This window comes from Triticum aestivum, chromosome 2B (genome assembly GCF_018294505.1).
Source record: "Triticum aestivum cultivar Chinese Spring chromosome 2B, IWGSC CS RefSeq v2.1, whole genome shotgun sequence".
NCBI classification, from domain to species: Eukaryota; Viridiplantae; Streptophyta; class Magnoliopsida; order Poales; family Poaceae; genus Triticum; species Triticum aestivum.
Window position 1 is genome coordinate 240,778,968 of NC_057798.1, and position 22,038 is coordinate 240,801,005.

Below are 22,038 nucleotides of genomic sequence, written 5' to 3' on the forward strand. Positions count from 1 at the left end.
AAGCCTAAACTTCACGGCCGACGTCCGCGGAGACTTGATCTTCGACGGACTCGAACCACAACCAAGCGCGCCGTACTGTTACGATGGGCATGATCTAGCTCTGCCGCCGAACAGTGCCTTGATGGCCGCACAACAATCCGCTCTGGCCCTTAGACCGGAGCCGATCGCCCAGATCGAGGACCGGTGGTTGGACACCGCCTCGGGGGCTCCGACTTCCACGGCGATGGAGCCGAACACTACCCTTGTCCCTCGCGACCTCGTGACTCCGAGGTGCCGGACTCCGGACCTCCCGCGCCCCTGCCAATTGAATCGGATTGGGCGCTGGTTATGGAATTCACCGCCACGGACATCTTCCAACACTCGCCCTTTGGCGACATCCTAAATTCGCTAAAGCATCTCTCGCTATCCGGAGAGTCCTGGCCGGACTATGGCTAAGATGGTTGGGATACGGACGACGAAGAAATTCAGAGCCCACCCACCACCCACTTTGTAGCCACTGTCGATGATCTAACCGACATGCTAGACTATGACTCCGAAGACATCGACGCTATGGATGACGATGCCGGAGACGAACAGGAACCAACGCCTACAGGGCACTGGAAGACCACCTCGTCATACGACATATACATGGTGGACACCCCAAAAGACGGGGACGGCGAAGAAGCAGCGGAGGCAGATTCTTTAAAGAAGCAGCCCAAGCGCCGGCGTCAGCGGCGCTGCTCTAAATCCCGCCACAGCAAGAATGGAGATTCCGTCACAGGAGATAATAATACCCCAGAGAGTGCCGAAGATAATCCCCTCCAGCAAGACTTAGCGCAGGAGGATGCAGAAGCAAGCCCTGACGAGAGGGCGGCAGACGAAGAGGTCGAGGATTATAACTATATGCCTCCCTCCGAAGACGAGGCAAGCCTCAACGATGACGAATTCGTCGTGCCCGAGGATCCCGTCGAACAAGAGCGTTTCAAGCGCAGGCTTATCGCCACGGCAAATAGCCTAAAGAAAAAGCAGCAGCAGTTTCATGCTGATCAGGACCTGCTGGCCGATCGATGGACCGAGGTCCTCGCGGCCGAAGAGTATAAACTCGAACGCCCCTCCAAAAGCTACCCAAGACGCAAGTTGCTCCCCCGACTAGAGGAGGAAGCGTACATACCTTCATCACCAGCGCACGATACGGCAGACCGACCACCACGTGGTCGCGATAGAGAGGCATCCAGGCCCTCAACCAAGACCGTACCCCGACATCGCTCCAAAAGTACGAAGCTAAAAGGGAACACGCCGGAATTGCGAGACGTATTGGAGGACAAAGCAAGGCAATCCAGATCCATCTACGGATCACGAGGGCGCCCCACGAGCCACGAGGAATACCGTCGTGCCGGATACAATAACCCCGGCCGGGCCGAACATAGCAGACAACGCTCTCTCGAGCTGCGTCGTGATATCGCTCAATACAGAGGCGCCGCACACCCGCTATGCTTCATTGACGAAGTAATGGATCATCAAATCCCTGAAGGGTTTAAACCCGTAAACATTGAATCCTACGATGGCACAACAGACCCCGCGGTTTGGATCGAAGATTATCTTCTTCACATCCATATGGCCCGCGGCGACGATCTCCATGCCATCAAGTATCTCCCACTCAAGCTTAAAGGACCAGCTCGGCATTGGCTTAACAGCTTGCCCGCAGAGTCAATTGGGTGTTGGGAAGACCTGGAAGCCGCATTCCTCGATAATTCCAAGGCACGTATGTGCGGCCACCAGATGCCGATGACCTCAGCCACATAATTCAGCAGCCAGACGAATCGGCCAGACAATTCTGTACACGGTTCTTGACAAAGAAAAACCAAATCGTCGATTGTCCGGATGCAGAGGCCCTTGCAGCCTTCAAACATAACATCCGCGACGAGTGGCTAGCCCAGCACATGGGAAAGGAAAAGCCGAAATCTATGGCAGCCCTCACATCATTAATGACCCGCTTTTGCGCGGGAGAGGATAGCTGGCCAGCTCGCAGCAACAACCTCAGTAAAAATTCTGGCAGTCCGGATACTAAGGACAACAATGGCAGGTCACGTCGAAGTAAAAATAAACGCCACATTAACGGCGACGACAAGGAGGATACGACAGTAAATGCCGGATTCCGAGGCTCTAAACCCGGTCAACGGAAGAAGCCATTCAAAAGAACCACTCCGGATCCGTCCAATTTGGACCGAATACTCGACCGCTTATGCCAGATACATGGCATCCCTGAAAAGCCAGCTAATCACACCAACAGAGATTGCTGGGTGTTCAAGCAGGCAGGCAAGTTAATTGCCGAAAACAATGACAAGGGGCTAAACAGCGACGACGAGGAAGAGACCCGACCGCCGAACAATAGAGGACAGAAGGGTTTCCCCCCACAAGTACGGACGGTGAACATGATTTACGCAACCCACATACCCAAGAGGGAGCGGAAGCGTGCACTAAGGGACGTCTATGCGATGGAGCCAGTCGCCCCGAAGTTTAATCCATGGTCCTCTTGTCCGATCACTTTCGATCGAAGAGACCATCCGACCAGCATACGCCATGGCGGATTCACCGCATTGGTTTTAGAGCCAATCGTCGATGGATTTCACCTCACGAGAGTCCTGATGGACGGCGGCAGTAGCCTGAACCTGCTTTATCAGGATACAGTGCGCAAGATGGGCATAGACCCTTCAAGGATTAAACCTACAAAGACAACCTTTAAAGGTGTCATACCAGGTGTGGAAGCCAATTGTACAGGCTCAGTCACACTAGAAGTGGTCTTCGGATCCCCGGATAATTTCCGGAGCGAGGAGTTAATCTTCGATATAGTCCCATTTCGCAGCGGCTATCACGCTCTGCTTGGACAAACCGCGTTTGCAAAGTTCAACGCGGTGCCGCATTATGCATACCGCAAGCTCAAGATGCCAGGCCCTCGTGGAGTCATCACGGTCAACGGAAATACGGAACGCTCCCTCCGAACGGAGGAACATACAGCGGCTCTCGCGGCAGAAGTACAGAGCAGCCTTTTAAGGCAATTTTCGAGTCTGGCCGTTAAACGGCCGGATACAGCAAAACGCGCCCGAAGCAATACCAACCAAGACCACCTGGCACGATCAGAGCACGCGTAGCAATGCGGCCCTGACCCCCGCCCTCGCATGATTGCAAGAACAACCCTCCCGTACATCATTACGCCTTGGAGATACCACGGGCGCAGGGGAAGGGGCACGATCACAATGGACCCAGAGTGCGGCTCGACCACACCAGGGGCTTGCAAGCGTGCCCCCTTTTTTTATTATTATTTTCCTTCTTTGTATACACAGGACTCCGTTAACCAGAGGCCCTGTCCGGCGGTGAACCTGCCGAACTCATGATGCAACAGCCAGGGAAGAAAGAAGGCTACCACGAACACTCAGGTGGTCTCAATTACGAGCATTAAATTCAAGTATATACACCAAGTCCGCAGCTCACCCCTGGAGGGGGACATGTTTAATTAGTCCAAATCCCTTGCTTACCGCACTATTTGTATCAGTCCGCACTCATTGCAGACTTCCTTTAAAAAATAATGCAGCACTTTTTGACTGCAATTACATTACTTTATATATATATATGTTCATCACATGACACCTTGCACCCGTATATTTTGGTACGGCCTAATACACCAGGAGCTTATGTTCCCCACATTATGGTGTGATAAGTCCGAACACTTTCATAAGTGCGGCACCCCGAACTTATAGCATTATATGAATCGGCTCCGAATCATGTCTTGGGTCAATAGTTGGGTTTGCCCGGCTCCCACGTTTTGGTGCCTTACGTTCCGTTCTGTCGGCTAAGGTGGCACTGGGAGAACCACTGCGATTGCGCCCCGGTTGAGCCGGGCGAGCGCCTTAGTGGAGAAAGCTAAAACTGACCGGCATGATAAGGCGAGAGACTGGTCGCTGTTCGAGAGGTCTTTTCGGGTCCTTAAAGACTCACGCCGCTTCGAGCGAAGTTCCGGATAATGTCCGACGAAGGCGTGGATAGCGCCCCGGATTCGGTCTTCCGAATACCAGGGGCTTCGCCGAAATTTAAAATTATAGAATTCTATGGCTAAGTGAGAGTGTTAAAGCATTATAAGTCCGGTTGCCTTGTTCGTTGTGTTGAGCGCCTCCCTAGATGGACCCAAAAATGGGAACAAGAGTGCTCAAGTTTATCCCGAACACCCCAGCACTCGCGGCTCGGGGGCTGAAGCCAACGACTTGCCATCTCTCAGATTTTATAAACGGCCGCACAGAAGGTAATATTTTAAATTAAACCAGCGTTGCTTAAGGTGCATATGAACAAAGTTTTCAGCGCACAGGATAATACATAGCAAGTTCACTCAAAAATTACATCTCTGGGGCACTCATCCGCAATATCGCGGGCTCCCTTCAGGACAGTTTTATAATACATTTCGGGCGTGCGATACTCCTTGCCCGGTGGTGGTGGGTCCGTGAGAAGCTTCTCCGCATCCAACCTGCCCCAATGCACCTTTGTGCGGGCAAGGGCCATAGGCGGAGCGCTTGATGACCTCCACCCAGGGGCACGCATCCACCAGCCGCCGCACGAGGCCGAAGTAGCTCCCAGGCATGGCTTGTCCAGGCCACAGCCGGACTATAAGGCCCTTCATGGCCTCCTCAGCTACCTTGTGGAGTTCGACCAGCTACTTCAACTGGTCGCTTGGGGGCACCGGATGGCTGGCCTCAGCGTACTGAGACCAGAAGACCTTCTCCGTTGAGCTCCCCTCCTCGCCACGGTAGAATGCAGCGGCATCGGACACACTGCGCGGCAGATCTGCAAACGCCCCTGGAGAGCTTCGAATGCGGGTAAGTGTCAGGTAGTTTACATTAACATGCTTGCTTTGCATGAAAAATGCCTTACCCGCCGCTATCTTCTTTAAATCTTCAACCTCCTGAAGGGCCTTACGGGCCTCGGCCTTGGCGGACTTGGCACTTTCGAGAGCCGAGGCAAGCTCGGACTCTCGAGTCTTGGAGTCACGCTCCAAGCTCTCATGCTTCTCCATGAGAGCCCGGAGCTCTTGCCGTACTTCCGCCACCTGTGCCTCCTGCTTTTCCCGCTCTGCCTGTTCCACGGCCGCACTGCGTTCGGCCGCGGACACAGCCTCCTTCAGGGCTGCCACCTCGTTCGTGGCCCCTGCAATACTCATATTATCCTTGTTAATTTTATTGCAACCTAAATCCTTTTCTGTAAGGTAACTATTCACAGTGGTGTTACTCACCTTCTTTGTCCTTGAGCCGCTTCTTGGCATGGCCGAGCTCTTGCTCGGACCGCTCGAGATCCTGCTTCAATGCACCGACCTCCGCAGTCAATGCGGCAGAGGTCAGCAGCGCAGCCTACAAACCCATATTGACATATTTTAAGCAACCCTGCGCATATCTTCTTAGATCCTCAGTCCGGCTCTTCTTTCCGAACACCGAACTGAGCATCAGGGGCTACTGTCTATGCGGTATTACATTACATAATTATAACTTCTTACCTCAAAGCCTGTTAGAAGGCTGTTGCAGGCTTCGGTCAGCCCGCACTTGGCGAGCTGAACCTTCTGAATCATCGCACTCATGATAGTGCGGTGTTCTTCCTCGATGGAAGCACCTTTGAGTGCCTCCAGCAAGTTGTTCGGCGCCTCCGGTTGGACGGAGGCCACCGGCGTCACGGTCATGCCCTTCTTTTGAAGGGGCCGCCTGTCGGACTCCGGAACCATTGCAGGTTCCAATGTAGAGTCCGACGCAAAGTCCGGGAGGCTGCCTGGCGGCGCCTCCGGAGCCTCCTCCTGATGGGTCCCTCTCTGGGATCCCACCTCGGCGTCCTCATCGGCGCGGGGGGTAGAGGCAGTCAGAAGTGAATCCACATCCGACGGGGCCAACGACCCGCTCGATGAAGCGGGGAGATCATCATCGGCCGGACTGCGGACAGTATGCGGCATTCGTAGGACACTATGTGACACAAAAGAAATTGCATATCAGGGATCCGGATACTTACGATCTCGCCGAAGGCCTGGCCCTTGAAGGCCACTCCTCCTCGCCAACGTCGATGTTGGCAGAGCTGTCCGGGGGAATAGTCCTTCCCCTCTTGGACCCTTCGGCCTCCCCTATCGGGAAGCCTTCCTCTTCTTCTCTCCCTCCTCTGGGAGAGAGTCTTCTTCCTCCTCCTCGTCTTCGGGGGAGGATTCCGCCTTGTCGTCGGACACCTGATTACGGGAACTCTTTCGAGTCCCCGTGGCCACCTTCTTGGCCTTCTTCTCCGGCACCACGTGCGGTGCCGGAACCAGCAGCCCCGCTAGACGGGCGTCCACTGGGTCTTCTGGCATGGGAGCCGGACAGATGAGCTGCTCGGCCTTCTCCATCCATTCCTGCCAAAGGAAAAGAGAGATTGAAACTCTCTTAAAATCAATCTATTTACCACAAGTGTCCCGTAAAGGGGTTGAATCACTTACCTCGTCAGCTGGATGCTGCGAGCAAAATCCGCGATCTTCCGTCGCGGATGCGAGGGCTTCGGCGCCCTTAAATAGCACCCTCCAGGCGCCTTCGTACGTCGTGTCGAAGAGCCCGCTTAGCGCCTGGTGCTGTTTCGGATTGAACTCCCACAGATTGAATGCCCGTTCTTGGCATGGGAGAATCCGGCGGATGAGCATGACTTGGACCACGTCGACGAGCCTGAGCTGATTGTTCACCAGCTTCTGGATACAGGCTCGGAGTCCCGTCAGCTCCTTCGGATTGCCCCACAACAAGCCCTTCTCTTTCCAGGAGGTGAGTTGCGTGGGGATGCCAGATCTAAACTCGGGGGCCGCCGCCCACATGGGTTCGCGCGGCTCGGTGATGTAGAACCACCCCGATTGCCACCCCTTAACGGAGTCCACGAAGGCCCCTTCGAGCCAAAGGACATTGGGCAACTTGCCCAACATGGCGCCTCCGCATTCCGCTTGCGTGCCCTTCACAACCTTCGGCTTGACGTTGAAGGTCTTGAGCCACAGGCCGAAGTGGGGCCGGATGCAGAGGAAGGCCTCGCACATGACGATAAACACCGAGATGTTGAGGATGAAGTTCGGCGCCAGATCATGGAAATCCAGGCCGTAGTAAAACATGAGCCCCCGGACGAATGGGTGGAGTGGAAAGCCCAGTCCGCGGAGGAAGTGGGGGAGGAAAACAACCCTCTCATGGGGCCCGGGGGTGGGGATGAGCTGCCCCTCGTCGGGCAGCCGATGCGCGATGTCGCTGGAAAGGTATCCGGTGCTGCGCAGCTTGGTGATGTGCTCCTCCTTAACGGTGGAGGCCAACCATTTGCCTCCCGCTCCGAACATGATCGGAGAAGGTCGAGGCGAGATGCGCGAGCTTGGGCGTTGGAGCTTGAGTGCGCGGAGATGGATAAGCAAAGGAGGAAGAAGGCGTAGGTGAGAAGGTAAATCCTTATCCCTTATATATATAGGCGGACGGAGACTATGCGTCCCCCACCAGCCTGGTAAAACTCGCTTATCTCCCAAGCGCCACCATCAATGGCGCGGTTGGGTTACCCGCGTCCCTATTGATGAGAATCCCGGAATAAGGGGAACACGATCTCTGCTTCGATAGGACGTGCCAAGGAAACCGCTTCGCTAAACGTGCTGAGGTGGTATAATAAAAAATGATTCAAATAAAGGCTTGGTAGCAGTGTGATGTCGTGCCGCATAATACATTAGTAGATTGGACTGGTGTACATTTTATTCTCTCTACGGTGGAATGTGGAATTTATTTTGCAGAGCCGGACACTATCCTGGTGTTCATGATCTTCTCTGGATTATTCAAGGGAGGAACCCGCCTTGCAATGCCGAACATTATGCGCGCCGGACTTATCGTCATTGAAGCCTGGTTCAGGGGCTACTGAGGGAGTCCTGGACTAGGGGGTGTCCGGACAGCCGGACTATCATCGTCCGCCGGACTCCAAGACTACGAAGATACAAGATTGAAGACTCCGTCCCGTGTCCGGATGGGACTTTCCTTGGCGTGGAAGGCAAGCTTGGCGATACGGATATGTAGATCTCCTACCATTGTAACCGACTCTGTGTAACCCTAGCCTTCTCCGGTGTCTATATAAATCGGAGGGCTGTAGTCCGTAGGACACAACATACATTACAACAATCATACCATAGGCTAGCTTTAGGGTTTAGCCTCCTCGATCTCGTGGTAGATCCACTCTTGTACTACCCATATCATCAATATTAATCAAGCAGGGCATAGGGTTTTACCTCCATCGAGAGGGCCCGAACCTGGGTAAAACATCGTGTCCCTTGCCTCCTGTTACCATCTGCCTAGACGCACAGTTCGGGACCCCCTACCCGAGATCCGCCGTTTTTGATACCGACAGTTACCATGATTGTTGACATAGTTGAGCTCGATCTCCCCTCGCCTAATATGATCCCGGATGAAGAGATACCGAATCTCAATATGCTTCGTCTTGAAGTGTTGCACCGGGTTGAGAGATATCTTGATGGCACTTTCATTGTCACACCAAAGAGGCACTTTGTCACAAATGACACAGTAATCCGTTAAAGTTTGCCTCATCAATAAGAGTTGTGCACAACAACTACCGGCCGCCACATACTCCGCTCGGTGGACGAGAGAGACACACAACTTTGCTTCTTGGAAGACCAACTCACCAAAGAGCAACCAAGAAATTGGCACCCTCCGGAAGTGGACTTCCTATCCACTTTGTCTCCCGCCCAATTGAATCTGAATATCCTACAAGCTTGAAGTTTTCTCCTCTTGGGTACCATAAGCCAAAGTTTGGGGTATGAGCCAAATATCGAAAGATCCGCTTGACCGCCACAAAGTGAGTTTCCTTCGGTGCGGCTTGAAACCGTGCACAAATTCCCACACTCAACATGATATCCGGTCTAGATGCACAAAGGTAAAGCAAGGAGTCAATCATGGAGCGATATACCTTTTGATCCACCGCTTTACCATTTGGATCAATGTCAAGTTGGCACTTGGTGGGCATTGGGGTGGAAGCCGGCTTGACATCACTTAGCTTGAATCTCTTTAGCATGTCTTGAGTGTATTTGGCTTGGTTTATGAAGGTTCCTTCTCTTCTTTGTTTGACTACGAAACCGAGGAAGAACTTCAACTCTCCCATCGACGACATCTTGAACTTAGAGGTCATGATATCGGCAAATTCCTTATTGAAAGCTTTGTTAGGGAACCAAATATAATATCATCAACATATAGTTGGCACACAAACAACTCCCCTTTGACCTTCTTAGTAAAAAGACTGAGATCGATTTGCCCAACTTCAAATCCACGATCTTGCAACAACTCGGTAAGGTGGTCATACCATGCATGTGGGGCTTGCTTAAGGCCATAGAGTGCCTTATCGAGTTGATACACATGATCGGGGAAGTAGGGATCCTCGAACCCGGGGGGTTGCTTGACATAAACCAACTCATTAATAGGACCATTAAGAAAAGCACTCTTCACATCCATTTGTTGTAACTTAAAGTTGTGATGGGAAGCATAAGCAATCAACAAACGAATGGATTCAAGGCGAGCAACGGGAGCAAAGGTTTCACCGTAGTCGATACCCTCGACTTGGGAGTAGCCTTGTGCTACCAATCTTGCCTTGTTGCGAACGATGGTCCCATGAGCATCTTGCTTGTTCTTGAATATCCACTTGGTTCCAATGACATTATGGTTCCCCGTTGGCCTTGACACCAATCTCCACACCTTGTTGTACTCGAAGTTGTTGAGTTATTCATGCATGGCATTGAGCCAATCCGGATCTTTGAGCGCCTCATAGACCTTTTGGGGTTCAACACAAGAGACAAACGCGTGATGTTCACAATAGTTTGCCAATTGTCTACGAGTGCTTACCCCCTTTTGAATGCTTCCAAGCACATTCTTCATGAGATGACCCTTAGTGGAGAGCTTGGATGCAATCTTAGCGGCACGACGCTCCAACTCCTTCTCGAGGGTGAATCGAGGAGCGGTCACTTGATCATCTTGAGCACCGTCTTGAGCTTGTTCTTGATCTCGAGGAAGCTCTTGATCTTGAACATGCTCGGAGGAGAGAACTTGACCTTGTGCATCACTTGATGTTTCAACACCATCTTGGGATCGGTCTTGCCCTTTGTCTTGTTCATGAGGTTGAGGGCCTTCACTTTGTTCTTCGGAAGCGTGTGGGCCTTGTGTTGGTGATGGCTCCACTTGAGTGGAGCATTGCCCTTCTCCTTCGACCACAAGGAGTTCCTCAATGGGTAGGATAAAACCCACTCCCATTCTTCTTATGGCTTGGGGAGGTATTTCATCACCTACATCACAAGTGCCACTTTGCTCCACTTGGGAGCCGTTATTCTCATCAAACTCCACGTTACACGTCTCCTCAATAAGTCTCATGGAATTATTGGGTACACGGTAAGCATGAGAGTTTGTAGCATAACCAACAAATATGCCCTCGTAAGCTCTAGCCTCAAATTTAGACAACCGAACACCTTTCTTGAGAATTAAACACTTACACCCGAACACCCGAAAGTACTTGAGGTTGGGCTTGTTACCGGTGAGTATATCATATGGAGTCTTGTTCAAGCCCTTGTGGAGGTAGAGCCGATTGGACGCATGACATGCGGTGTTGATGGCTTCGGCCCAAAAGTTGTATGGAGACTTGAACTCCGCCATCATGGTCCTTGCCGCATCCATCAACGTCCAGTTCTTCCTCTCCGCAACACCATTTTGTTGAGGGGTATAAGGTGCAGAATATTGATGCTTGATCCCCTCATCACTAAGAAACTCATCCAAGGTGTAGTTCTTGAACTCGGTGCCATTGTCACTCCTTATTGTCAAGATCTTTGCATCATATTGACGTTGAGCTTCATTTGCAAAGTCGGTGACGGTTTGTTGAGTCTCACTCTTCCTCTTGAAGAAATATACCCAAGTGTATCTTGAATAATCATCCACAATCACCAAGCAATACTTTCTGCCTCCAAGACTATCAAAGGATGGAGGCCCAAAGAGATCCATGTGAAGGAGCTCCAAGGGTCTCTTCGAGTAGATGATAGTCATGGGAGGGTGAGCCTTCTCATGAAGCTTTCCTTCTATACAAGCACTGCAAGCATGATCTTTGGCAAAACTAACATTTGTTAGTCCATGGACATGGTCCCCCTTGAGAAAACTTTGCAAAGATCTCATATTGACGTGGCCTAAACGGCGATGCCAAAGCCATACCACATCAACTTTAGCCATTAGGCATGTCGCGGTCTTAGTGGGTCGCTCTGAAAAGTTAATCACATAAAGACCATTCTCGACATGCCCAACAAATGCTACTTTAAGAGTCTTGCTCCACAAGAGGGCCATGGTATCAATATCAAAGAAAGTGGCAAATCCCATGAGTGCAAGTTGACGAACGGAAAGTAGATTGTAAGGAAGGGACTCAACAAGCATGACTTTCTCGATCGTTAGATCATGAGAAATGACAACCTTGCCAAGACCCAATACCTTAGAAGACGAGGCATCACCCCACTCGATTTTGGTGGGCATAGAAGGGATCTTGTGCACGTCCACCACCAAGTCCTTGCTTCTGGTCATATGATTTGTTGCTCCACTATCGAGCAACCATGATCCCCCACCGGAAGCTAACACCTACAAGAGATCAATGCTTGGTTTTAGGTACCCATTTTGTAATGGGTCCTTTGATGTTAGTAACAAGGGTCTTAGGAATCCAAATAGACCATTCAATGTACTCATAAGGAGAACCAACAAATTTAGCATAAACATGCCCATCACTAGCACGGCATAACACATAAGAAGGGTTAAAGTCGTCGGCTTTGTTGGAAGGAGTGGCATTGCCCTTTTTGACATCACCACCCTTCACATTGTTCTTCTTCTCCTTAGGAGCACCCTCTCCCTCCTTCACAAAAGTTTGCTTGAGAGGAGGAGTTCGTTTGGCCTTGTCGTTCTTCTTTTCGTTCTTGGACTTGGGTGCGAACCCAACTCCCTCCTTGGCCACAACTTCCTTTTGATTGCTCAAAAGGTCATTGAGGTTCTTCTCACCTTGTATGCACGTCACAAGGCCTTTCTCAAGTTGCTCCTTCAAATTGGCATTCTCCTCCACAAGATGCACGTGCTCACAACACGGGTTAGTGGCATTTGCATTATCAATTAATACCATATGAGGAAAGGTGGCTTTTTCTTTGGTTAGCTTCACTTGGAGTTAATCATGAGACTCCTTGAGGCTAGCATGAGCACCCTTCAAGACCTTGTGGGCCTTGTCGAGCATATCAAACTCCTCCTTGAGTCTAGCATGGTCAACGCCAAGTTTAGCCTTCTCGAAAGTTAGCACACGAGATATAATAAGAGCGTGATCAAGATCTTTCTTTAATTTAGCATGGTCATTGTTGTGGGACTCCTCAAGAGCCAAACGATGCCCACGCTCTTCCTCAAGAGCATTAGAGAGATCCGATATCTCATCGTCATAGTCACGACTATGACCTTCCATCTTAGAGATGGTTTCTTCATGAGCCTCGATCATGTCATTGGCTTCACCAAGTTGTTCCAAGAGAGCAACGAAGTGCTTCTTGGATTTGCCCTTGAGCTTACTATAAAAGACTCAAATTCATTCACTTCCTCATTAGACCCCTTACTTTCATCAATGCCATCCGTCAAGGAGGGATTAGTAATGATGGTGGTTTTGATGTTGGGGGTTACCTTGTTGGTGGCTTTAGACATGAGACACTTGGCGGTGATGTTCTCATTGGGCAAGTCGAAGAGGGACACCCGTGGAGTTGTGGCAATGGCAACGGAGGCCATGGCCATGGCTTCACTATCTTCATCATCATCGTCATCCTCATGGTATTCTTCTTGAAACACCAACCCTCGAGTAGGAGTCTTTTTGGTGAAGTTATTCTTGTTTGGGAAGGACTTGTCTTTGTCTTTTCTGATGAGCTTGCCACCATTGTCTTCCCGCTTCTCGTAAGGGCAATCCACAACAAAATGGCTCACATTGCCACAACTGTAACATGTTCTCACATGTTTCTTGCCCTTGAACCCACTTGAGTTGTTCTTGTTGAAGTTGGGCCTTGTGTTCTTCTTGCTCCAAAATTGCCTTGAAGCAAGAGCCATGTGCTCATGATAATCGTATTTTGTATCTTCAGGGTTGCTCTCCTTATCTTCCTCTTCTTCCACAATAACCTTAGCCTTCAAGGCAAGGTTGGGCTTCTTTGCCCTTTGAGAACGCAACACCGCGTTGTCGGCGGTCTTGTCCAAGATCCTCATTGCCACAAACTCATCCAACACTTCATTTGAGGTCAAGGAGTGGAAGTCCGTTCTTTGATGGATGACGGAGGACAAGGCCTTGTGGTAAGGCATCATTGCTTTGAGGAACTTGCGCTTGATCCAATTGTCATTCGTGTCCTTGCTCCCATGACCTCAAATAGAGACCGCGAGTTTTGTTACTGTCCGAAAGAGTTCACGAGGTTCTTCATCTTCTTTCATTGCAAACTCATCGGCTTCATCTTGCACCACTTCATAGTTGGAGCGTTGAATGCTTGCGCTTCCCTTATAGAGGGAAACAACACAATGCCATGCATATTTGGCCATGGCGAAGGGTCGAAGATGAGGGAGATCTTCGGGTGGAACTGCATCTTGAATGATGAAGAGAGCATTCTCATTGAATTGATTATCCACGGCTTCTCTTGGGGTGAAGTTGCTTCGGTCATGTGGATGGAAACCTTCTTCAATGATTCTCCAAAGATTAGTATTCACATGATTTAAATGAAGCTTGAAGCGATAAACCCAAGAATCAAAGTCCTCATTTTTCACAATCTTAGGAGGAGGGCCGACATGATTTAAATGAGTAGAGGGAATCAGTCCTCCATAAATTGGAGGTTCCACATGGGCAAAGATGCCAGTGCCATTTCTATCACTAGTAGAAGGACCCTTTTCACTAGTAGCTCCCCCCTTGTCGGAGTTAACATCCGTCACCTTGTTAGTGGGATCACCCACTTTCATCGGCGAGGTAGATAGTTTAAGTCCTTCTAAGAATTTATTAAACATGCTTTCAACCTCGGTTGTCAGTGAGGTTTTCAATATGTCCAAAGCCACATTGAATTCCTCACGAGAAACCGCAGTTCCCCCATCGGCCGTAGACGAGCTCGGATTCACACCGGAGTGCTCCTCCCCACCGTCTACGGTGTCAACCATACTCTTCAGACGACAAAGTCCTTAATAAAGAGACGAGGCTCTAATACCAATTGAAAGGATCGATATAGTTGACTAGAGGGGGCGGTGAATAGGCAACTAACAATTTTTAGCTTTTCTTTACCAAATTAAACTTTGCATCAAAGTAGGTTGTCTAGATATGCAACTAGGTGAGCAACCTATATGATGCAACAATGACAAGCACACAAGCAAGCAAGGGATACGACACAAATAAGCTTGCACAAGTAAAGGCACGAGATAACCAAGAGTGGAGCCGGTGAAGACGAGGATGTGTTACCAAAGTTCCTTCCTTTTGAAGGGAAGTACGTCTTCGTTGGAGCGGTGTGGAGGCACAATGCTCCCCAAGAAGCCACTAGGGCCACCGTATTCTCCTCACACCCTCACACAATGCGAGATGCCGTGATTCCACTATTGGTTCCCTTGAAGGCGGTGACCGAACCTTTACAAACAAGGTTGGGGCAATCTCCACAACTTAATTGGACGCTCCCAACGACACCACGAAGCTTCACCAGAATGGACTATGGCTCCACGGTGACCTCAACCGTCTAGGGTGCTCAAACACCCCAGAGTAACAAGATCCACTAGGGATTAGTGGGGGGAATCAAATTTCTCTTGGTGGAAGTGTAGATCGGGGCCTTCTCAACCAATCCCAAGCAAATCAACAAGTTTGATTGGCTAGGGAGAGAGACCAGGCGAAAATGGAGCTTGGAGCAACAATGGAGCTTGGGGGTGGAAGAGGTAGTCAACTAGAGGAAGAAGACACCCCTTATATAGTGGAGAGACAAATCCAACCGTTATCCACTTAACCAGCCCACGACCTGTGGTACTACCGCCCTAGACAAGCGGTACTACCGCAAGGGCTCACGGTACTACCGCGGCGGACCACGGTACTACCGCTACCATGGCCGGAGCTAGCCCAGGCCTGAACCGCAAAGGCCGAGGGCGGTACTACCGCTGATGCGGTACTGCCGCTCCCCCTTGCGGTACTACCGCAAGGCAGGATTGGACTAGCCTGGGAAGGGCGCGGATGAATAAAAATACATCCGTGCCAACTTCCGCTGAAAACCAAACAATGCGAAAATCCGACACGATACTACCGCACATGGCATGTGGTACTACCGTGCAGGGAGCGGATGTAAAAAATTACATCCGCCCCTACTTCTGCTCATGTTGCTATGCCAGACCAGGACTCATGGTACTACCGTGCGCATGGGGCAGTACTACCGCGTAGGGCGCGGATGTAAAAAATTACATCCGCCCCTACAGCCGCACGAGCGGCTGAGTCTGGTCTGAGGCCACGGTACTACAACTCCTTAGGAGCGGTACTACCGTGGGCACCTACGGTACTACCGCAAGGGCATGCGGTACTACCATGGGGGCCTGTGGTACTACCGCTCCTAAGAGCAATACTACCGTACCTCAGAACAGCAACACTAGGAATCCTTCTCTTTGCATGTATATGATGAAAATGGAGGATGCTCCATAGCGCAAAGGGAAAGTGTTGGGGAACATAGTAATTTCAAAAAAAATTCCTACGCACACACAAGATCATGGTGATGCATAGCAACGAGAGGGGGAGTGTATCTTCATACCCTTGAAGATCGCTAAGCGGAAGCATTTATCAACGCGGTTGATGTAGTCGTACGTCTTCACGATCCGACCAATCCAAGTACCGAACGCACGACACCTCCGAGTTCTACACACGTTCAGCTCGATGACGTCCTTTTCTTCTTGATCCAGCAAGAAGGGGGAAGTAGTAGATGAGTTCCGGCAGCACGATGGCGTGATGACAGTGTTGGTGAATAACAATCTCTGCAAGGCTTCACCTAAGCACTACGGAAACTATGACGGAGGATAAACTAGAGGGGACGGGGTTGCCGGCACACGGCTTGGTGTTTCTTGATGTGTCTTTGGTGCTAGCCCTGCCCCTCTATTTATATTTTTCCTTCGAAGTTTGTCAGGCAAAATTAGCCCACTTGAGTCATGTGGGGTCGAAACTTGGAGTAGAAGCCTCCACAAAGTTGGTTTCACCCGAAAGGCAAGAGTCCTTCTCGGACTCCAGGGCTAGACGCCAGGGTTCCCGGCATCTACCTCCTAGACGCCAGGGTTCCTGGCGTCTAGCCTCTGGTCTCCGCAAAACTTCCTTTTGCACTTTCCAAAAGCCTCGTGGGCTTTCCCCTTTGGCCCAAATAACGTGTTCTCGTACCCAAACATTTCGGGAAACATCCGGAACCCCTTCCGGTGAATTCAAGAACCCTTCCGGAGATCAAACACTATTATCCCATATATCAAAATTTATCTCCGGACCATTCCGGAGTTCCTCATCACGTCCGTGATCTCATCTGGCACTCCGAACGACATTCGGTTACCAACATACATAACTCATATAATACTATATCGTCAACGAACGTTAAGCGTGCGGACCCTACGGGTTTGAGAACTATGTAGACATGACTGAGACATCTCTCTGGTCAATAACCAATAGTGGAACCTGGATGCCCATATTGGCTCCTACATATTCTACGAAGATCTTTATCGGTCAAACTGCATAACAACATACGTTGTTCCCTTTGTCATCGGTATGTTACTTGCCCGAGATTCGATCGTCGGTATCTCAATACCTAGTTCAATCTCGTTACTGGCAAGTCTCTTTACTCATTACGCAATGCATCATCTTGCAACTAACTCATTAGCCACATTGCTTGCAAGGCTTATAGTGATGTGCATTACCGAGAGGGCCCAAAGATACCTCTCCGACAATCGGAGTGACAAATCCTAATCTCGAAATACGCCAACTCAACATGTACCTTCGGAGAAACCTGTAGAGCTCCTTTATAATCACCCAGTTACGTTGTGACGTTTGGTAGCACACAAAGTGTTCCTCCGGTAAATGGGAGTTGCATAATCTCATAGTCATAGGAACATGTATAAGTCATGAAGAAAGTAATAGCAACATACTAAACGATCAAGTGCTAAGCTAACAGAATGGGTCAAGTCAATCACATCATTCTTCTAATGATGTGATCCCGTTAATCAAATGACAACTCATGTCTATGGCTAGGAAACACAACCATCTTTGATCAACAAGCTAGTCAAGTAGAGGCATACTAGTGACACTATGTTTGTCTATGTATTCACACATGTATTATGTTTCCGGTTAATACAATTCTAGCATGAATAATAAACATTTATCATGAAATAAGGAAATAAATAATAACTTTATTATTGCCTCTAGGGCATATTTCCTTCAGTCTCCCACTTGCACTAGAGTCAATAATCTAGTTCACATCGCCATGTGATTTAACACCAATATTCATATCTAGATATATTAACACTCATAGTTCACATCGTCATGTGACCTGAGGGTTTACTAGAGTCAATAGTTCACATCGCTATGTGATTAACACCCAAAGAGTACTAAGGTGTGATCATGTTTTGCTCGTGAGAGAAGCTTAGTCAACGGGTCTGTCACATTCAGAGCTGTATGTATTTTGCAAATATTCGTTGTCTACAATGCTCTGCACGGAGCTACTCTAGCTAATTGCTCCCACTCTCAATATGTATCCAGATTGAGAATTAGAGTCATCTAGATCGGTATAAAAGCTTGCACCGATGTAACTCTTTACGACGAGCTCTTTTATCACCTCCATAATCGAGAAATATTTCCTTAGTCCTCACTAAGGATATTATTGACCAATGTCCAGTGATCTACTCCTAGATCACTATTGTACTCCCTTGCCAAATTCAGAGCAAGGTATACAATAGGTCTGGTATATAGCATAGCATACTTTATAGAACCTATGACTGAGGCATAGGGAATGACTTTCATTCTCTTTTCTATTTTCTGCCATGGTCGGGATTTGAGTCTTACTCAATTTCACACCTTTGCAACATAGGCAAGAACTCTTTCTTTGACTGTTCCATTTTAAACTACTTCAAAATCTTATCAAGGTATGTACTCATTGAAAAAATCTTATCAAGCATCTTGATCTATCTCTATAGATCTTGATGCTCAATGTGTAAGCAGCTTCACCGAGGTCTTTCTTTGAAAAACCTCTTATTCAAGTATCCTTTTATGCTATCCAGAATTTCTATATCATTTCCAATTAACAATATGTCATCTACATATAGTTTCAGAAATGTTACAGAGCTCCCACTCACTTTCTTGTAAATACAGGCTTCCCCAAAAGTCTGTATAAAACCATATGCTTTGATCAACTCATCAAAGCGTATATTCCAACTCCGAGATGCTTGCACCAGTCCCTAAATGGATCGCTGGAGCTTGCACACATTGTTAGCACCTTTCGGATCGACAAAACCTTCTGGTTGCATCATATACAACTCTTCTTTAATAAATCCATTAAGGAATGCAGTTTTGACATCCATTTGCCAGATTTCATAAAATGTGGCAATTGCTAACATGATTCGGACAGACTTGAGCATCGATACGAGTGAGAAAATCTCATCATGTTCAACACCTTGAACTTGTCGAAAACTTTTTTTGCGACAATTCGTGCTTTGTAGATAGTAACACTACTATCGGCGTCCGTCTTCCTCTTGAAGATCCATTTATTCTCAATGGCTTGCCGATCATCGGGCAAGTCCACCAAAGTCCACACTTTGTTATCATACATGGATCCTATCTCAGATTTCATGGCCTCCAGCCATTTTGCGGAATCTGGGCTCATCATCGCTTCCTCATAGTTCGTAGGTTTATCATGGTCTAGTAACATGACTTTCAGAACAGGATTACCATACCACTCTGGTGCGGTCCGTACTTTGGAAGACGTACGAGGTTCTGTAGTAACTTGATCTAAAGTTTCATGATCATCATCATTAGCTTCCTCACTAACTGGTGTAGGAATCACTGGAACTGATTTCAGTGATGAACTATTTTCCAATTCGGGAGAAGGTAGCGGTCCGTACTTTGGAAGACGTACGAGGTTCTGTAGTAACTTGATCTGAAGTTTCATGATCATCATCATCAACAAAACCTTCTGGTTGCATCATATACAACTCTTTTTCTAGAAATCCATTAAGGAATGCAGTTTTGACATCCATTTGCTAGATTTCATAAAATGTGGCAATTGCTAACATGATTCGGACAGACTTAAGCATCGCTACAGTTGAGAAAATCTCATTGTAGTCAACACTTTGAACTTGTCGAAAACCTTTTTGCGACAAGTCGAGCTTTGTAGATAGTAACACTACTATGAACGTCCGTCTTCCTCTTGAAGATCCATTTATTTTCTATGGCTTGCCGATCATCGGGCAAGTCCACCAAAGTCCACACTTTGTTCTCATACATGGATCCTATCTCAGATTTTATGGCTTCAAGCCATTTCCTGGAATCTGGGCTCATCATCGCTTCCTCATAGTTCGTAGGTTCATCATGGTCTATTAACATGACTTCCAAAACAGGATTACCGTACCTCTCTGGTGCGGACCATACTCTGGAAGACCTACGAGGTTCTGTAGTAACTTGATCTTAAGTTTCGTGATCATCATCATTAGCTTCCTCACTAATTGGTGTATGAATCACTAGAACTAATTTCTGTGATGAACTACTTTCCAATTCGGGAGCAGGTACAATTACCTTATCAAGCTCTACTTTCCTCCCACTCACTTCTTTCGAGAGAAACTCCTTCTCTAGAAAGGATCCATTCTTAGCAATGAATGTTTTGCCTTCGGATCTGTGATAGAAGGTGTACCCAACATTTTCCTTTGGGTATTCTATGAAGACGCACTTATCCGATTTGGGTTCGAGCTTATCAGGTTGAAACCTTTTTCACATAAGCATCGCAACTCCAAACTTTAAGAAACGACAGCTTAGGTTTACTGCTAAACCATAGTTCATATGGTGTCGTCTCAACGGATTTAGATGGTGCCCTATTTAAAGTGAATGCAGCTATCTCTAATGCATAACCCCAAAACGATAGTGGTAAATTGGTAAGATACATCATAGATCACACCATATCCAATAAAGTGCGGTTACGACGTTCGGACACACCATTACGCTGTGGTGTTCCATGTGGCGTGAGCTGTGAAACTATTCCACATTATTTAAAATGAAGGCCAAACTCGTAGCTCAAATATTCATCTCTACGATAAGATCATAGAAACTTTATTTTCTTGTTACGATCTGAAATTCTCTGAACCTTTCAACTGTTTCAGACTTATGTTTCATCAAGTAGATATACCCATATCTGTTCAAAGCATCTGTGAAGGTTAGAAAATAACGATACCCGCCACGAGCCTTAATACTCATTGGTCTGCATACATCAGTATGTATTATTTCCAACAAGTCAGTAGCTCGTTCCATTGTTCCGGAGAACGGAGTTTTAGTCATCTTGCCCAAAAGGCACGGTTCGCAAGCATCAAATGATTCATAACCAAGTGATTTTGAAAATCCATCTTTATAGAGTTTCTTCATGCGCTTTACACTGATATGACCCAAACGGCAGTGCCACAAATAAGTTGCACTATCATTATTAACTTTGCATATTTTGGCATAAATATTATGAATATGTGTATCACTACGATCGAGATCCAACAAACTATTTTCATTGGGTGTATGACCATTGAAGGTTTTATTCATGTAAACAGAACAACAATTATTCTCTGACTTTAAATGAATAACCGTATTGCAATAAACATGATCGAATCATATTCATGCTCAACGCAAACGCCAAATAACATTTATTTAGGTTTAACACTAATCCCGTAAGTATAGGGAGTGTGTGATGATGATCATATCAATCTTGGAATTACTTCCAACACTCGTCGCCACTTCCTTCTCAACTAGTCTTTGTTTATTCTGTAACTCCTGTTTCGAGTTACTAATCTTAGCAACCGAACAAGTATCAAATACTCAGGGGCTACTATAAACACTAGTAAGGCACACAACAATAACCTGTATATCAAATAGACCCTTGTTCACTTTGCCATCCTTCTTATCCATCAAATATTCAGGGCATTTCCACTTCCAGTGACCATTTCCTTTGCAGTAGAAGCACTCAGTTTCAGGCTTTGGTCCAGCTTTGGGCTTCTTCACGGGAGTGACAACTTGCTTGCCATTCTATTTGAAGTTCCCTTTCTTTCCCTTTGCCCTATTCTTGAAACTAGTGGTCTTGTCTATCATCAACACTTGATGCTCTTTCTTGATTTCTACCTTCGTTGATTTCAACATCACGAAGAGCTTGGGAAACATTTTCGTCATCCCTTGTATACTATAGTTCATCACGAAGTTATAGTAACTTGGTGATGGTGACTAGAGAACTCTGTCAATCACTATCTTATCTGGAAGATTAACTCCCACTTGATTCAAGCGATTGTAGTACCCAGACAATATGAGCACATGCTCACTAGTTGAGCAATTCTCCTCCGTCTTTTAGCTATAGAACTTGTTGGAGACTTCATATCTCTCAACTCAGGTATTTGCTTGAAATATTAACTTCAACTCCTGGAACATCTCATATGGTCCATGACGTTCAAAACGTCTTTGAAGTCCTGATTCTAAGCCGTTAAGCATGGTGCACTAAACTATCAAGTAGTCATCATATTTAGCTAGCCCAATGTTCATAACGTCTGCATCTGCTCGTGCAATAGGTCTGTCACCTAGCGGTGCATCAAGGACATAATTCTTCTGTGCAGCAATGAGGATAAACCTCAGATCACAGATCTAATCCGCATCATTGCTACTAATATCTTTCAACATAGTTTTTCTCTAGGAACATATCAAAAATAAACATAGGGAAGCAACAACGCGAGCTATTGATCTACAACATAATTTGCAAAATACTATCAGGACTAAGTTCATGATAAATTA